The following is a 4,282-nucleotide window of genomic DNA, read 5'->3' as shown; positions in this document are numbered from 1 at the left end:
GCTGATTCATCGCACACAGACACCGTCGCACACAGAAGCCTCTATATACACCCCAGCAGCCTCTATATACACCTCTGCAGCCTTTATATACACCCCAGCATATACACCCCAGCAGCTTGTATATACACCCCACAAGCCAAAGCCTCTATATACACCCCAGCAGAAGCCTCCAGCGCGCACAGTAAAAAAACAAAAAAACAAAAAAAAAAACACTATACTACTCACCTTGCACTTTCTTCTCTTTTCATACTCTGTAGTACTTTCTCACTCCCCTCGCTGGCCCTGCAGGCTGTGAGATGCGGCTGCTTCCTATTTCCTCCTCGGCTTGTCCCGCCCACCTCTCTGCTCAGCTGCCTCCGGATTTGATGTGGGTGTTGCTGAGGGAGTAGTACTGGCTACATAAACTACATACATATTCTAGAATACCCGATGCGCTAGAATCGGGCCACCATCTAGTATGTAATAAGTCTCTGCTATTCAACAAAACCCTAAACTGTATATTCGTCCATTAGTTCATCAAAATAACAAAAGTCCAAGCGGACAATGGTTGTGAGTAGCTATTCATGAAAGGAGCTCGGTCTTAAGGGTCTTGGCTAGTTTACAGTTTATGCAGAAAATGAGAGAATTCCAGTATTGATGGACGGACCCGCATATACCCTGGATTGGCGGGTGCAACCTGGTTTAAAATAAACCCAAACCTGGTTCCAGCCTAGAATTGATCCTGGATATCTGTCCAGATGCCTGTCCCCATGTAAGGCTATAGGGACCAGAATCCAGTGCTTTAAAATGGTGGTAGAAGGGATAGGGGGATTAGTGCAAGTGCGTTATACTTACCAGTCTCCCGTGCACCTGCAACACTACTTCCGAGACCGCTCATTTATCTGCATACATATTCACTGCTTCCCCCACCCACCGGCAGTCCCATCATCTCTGATTCATTGCAGTCAGACACGCCTTCACCCTGTGTGACAGCGTGTCTGAAATCTTGCAATCATAGACGGTATGTGTATGTCTATATTGGTGTAAAAATAAAAGAAATTTGCCGTAGGGTCCCCCCTTATTATGCTATTCAGCACAGAAAAAGCATACGGCTACAGCCCCCAGCCGTGTGCTTATCTTGGCTGTGTATCATAAAAGTGGGACTACATGCGCCTTTATTAAAATTTTAATTAAAAAAACAAGGTGCAGGGGGCGTGGCCGGAGCTTCATGGAGCAGGATGCCTGAGGACTGAGCTCCTCCACCCAGAATTAAAAAAAGCACCTTTGCACCAGCTTGGAGGATCCGAAATGGGGAAGAAAAGACCCCCAAAGAATGCTAAGGACCCTGGAGCCCCACTAGCACTTACCCTGGACTCCTATCTGAGGAAGGAGCTGCCAGGGAAGCAGGAACAGGAGTACGCGCGGGTGGCTGGAGTATCGCTTCACTCGCTTCACCCTCATCCCCAGGCGGCTGCAGCTGCGGTGAGCATGAGGGAGTCTGAGCAGCGATCATCAGCCCTCGTCGCGGATGGAAGAAGAGGTGAGGAGCCCCTGGAGGTCGGCACCGCAGATGGAGGGAGAGGTGAAGAGCCCGTGGCTGTCGGCGGGGGGAGAGCCTCCCTCGTGGGCAAGATGGCAGCGGCTGCGGAGGAGACGCGTGAGGACTTACCCAAAAGCCGGCAGGAGCAGGACCGCAGTGAGTCAGGTGAGAGTGCACGCCCCCAGACCACTAGGCCAGCCGGGAAGCCCACATTTTCCCCTGATATAGCTCTGGCGGTCCAATGGAGACGGTGGTAATGATGCCGCCCCTCCCCCCCATAGAAGTCCTGGAGCGCGGCGGTGGCTGGAGTCCGGCTGCCCATACTGATACCACACAGAGGGGAGCCGGTGAAACAGACTGGTATGAGGTGGATACGGAATGGGGGAGCGGTGGCTCTGAGTGCATGAACGGCCAGGAGGGGGGCAGGAGGGAAGCCCTGGATGAGACCCAGGAGACCAGAAATGAGGTCAGACAGCTTTCTGGATTCCCCCAGCCCCCATGGGACAATCTAATTGCTAATGAAAGTGATCTCCTGTCTTCCCCACTGGGACCACCAATGCTACAAAATGAGAATCTTACTCCCAGGCCCCAGAGAGCCCATAAAATATCTAAGGACACCGGACCGCAGGGTTCTGGCTCTGTAGTTCAGCAGAAGGAGACCCTTAAGCTCCAACCTGGCCCTCCTGACATGGAAACTGCCAGGAAAAGGGCTCCGGAAATTACAACGGCCGGACCCCCACCCCTGCAGCCTGCGTGCCCTCCAGTGGAATGGTGGGAATTTGTCCGTCAGTTCCTACCAAGAAAGACTTTCAAGGACTCATTTCTGAAGTTAAAGACACCTGCAGATCTGAAATAGCAGCAGTCTGACAGGATGTTGTTTCTATCTCTAAAAGAATAAACCAGTTGGAGACTGATCATAATGAAGCTAGAACAACCATTCGTCACCTGCAGTCCCAAACCTCCTCTCAAGCTGAAGTCATAAGAGACCTACAACGTCATATTGAAGACTTCGATAACAGAGGCAGGCACCATAATATACGGGTCAGAGGCGTACCTGAGGCTCAAGCGAAGGAGGATGTCATAACAATTTTGCAGACCATATTCAACTCACTTCTCCAGCGTCCTCCTGATAACCCAATTCCTATGGACAGAGCGCACAGGGCCCTACACCCCAAAAATCTGAAGGGAAACCCAAGAGACATTATTTGCCATATCACTGACTTTCAACTCAAAGAAGAAATAATGTTCAAAGCAAGACCGCCAAAACAAGTTATGTACCGAGGCACTAAGATCCAGCTATTCCAGGATCTCTCATGGATAACGCTCCAGCAGCGGAAGGCTCTTCGTCCACTATTGTCGTCCTTGAGGGCCAATAATATCTTTTATAGATGGGGGTTCCCGTTCAGCCTCTCTGCACGGAGGGGAGAGACGACGGCTAGCCTCCGGACCCCTGCTGATTTGGAGCCTTTTTGTAGGGCATTCGATCTCTCTGTTCCAGACCTTCCAGACTGGACTTTGCCCAGCAGATACCGCTGCTTCCTCAGGCCTGGCAGCCAGTCACCGCATCACGCAAACGGCGATCCAGGAGTGCGAGGGAAGAAGGACCCACTTGAACGTATCCTCTTGTGACCTTATGGTCATCTTGTGAACTTATTTGGGGTTAATTCGTTTAGCTACATAGCTTTCTATTTTTTTCTGGGATTTCTCCTCCTTAAGAATCCCGGGGAGGGCTGGGTCCCATAAGTCTGGTTCGTGGAGTTTCGCCACTCACCCACTGACAGAGTCGTACCAATTAGTTCGCACTTTGGTTTACAGTGCAGGTTATATCTAGTGTGACATTCTTTACTTTGAGTAAATATATGTCGGCTCTGGTGCTGGGATAGTGGATAGTTGGTGTCGACTACCATACACCTATCTTATCGTATAATTGAAAAGTTTCTATGTTGCAGTAGAACATAGTTATGTTTTGGTTTGTTTTTTTTATGTTCTGGTTATATCCTCAGGTATGCAATTTACCTAAGTATACATGCTTTGTCTCAGAAGGGCTTATGGAGTACATTTGACACACACATCAAGCCGCAGTGTCAGACACTAGCCTTGACATTAGCATATGTTGAGGTTTTGGGATGGCTAGGTTGATGAGCCTTAATGTTAAGGGGCTGAACTCTGATGTAAAGAGGAGGCTGGTTCTCCAGGAGATGCGAAAATCACGGGCAGAAGTGGTGTTTCTGCAAGAGACACACTTCACAGAAAAAAGTTCTTTCAACTTTGCCCGCCACTGGTTTCCCCAATCCTTTTCAGCCACAAACACGAAAAAGAAAGCCAGGTTGGCTATATTAATTTCTCACACTTGCCCACTCCAAGTGAGTAAGTGGGAGGTGGACCCCATAGGTCGTTTCCTGATAGTCCAGGGCACTCTGAATGGGATACCACTAATCCTATGTAACCTTTATGCCCCAAACTCTAATCAAATTAGATTTGTTTCCTCGGTTTTGTCACGCCTTCCCTTGGACCGTGGGGCCCTTCACATTATAGGGGGAGACTTTAATATGGTATTTTCGGACAAGGCGGATAGAATGCTTGCTCCTTCACACCCTGCAGGCCCACATAGGTCATCCCATCTATCCACTAGTTTTCCGCAAATTGATTCATAAACACCAACTGTTTGACTTGTGGAGAATTGACAACCCGACGGCAAGACAATATACCTTCTTTTCACACCCCCATAACTCCCATAGTAGAATTGACTATTTCTTTGGTAAT

The sequence above is a fragment of the Anomaloglossus baeobatrachus genome, chromosome 9 (genome assembly GCF_048569485.1).
Source record: "Anomaloglossus baeobatrachus isolate aAnoBae1 chromosome 9, aAnoBae1.hap1, whole genome shotgun sequence".
NCBI classification, from domain to species: Eukaryota; Metazoa; Chordata; class Amphibia; order Anura; family Aromobatidae; genus Anomaloglossus; species Anomaloglossus baeobatrachus.
The sequence above is the reverse complement of the archived record's forward strand: the minus strand, read 5'-3'. Positions refer to the sequence as shown.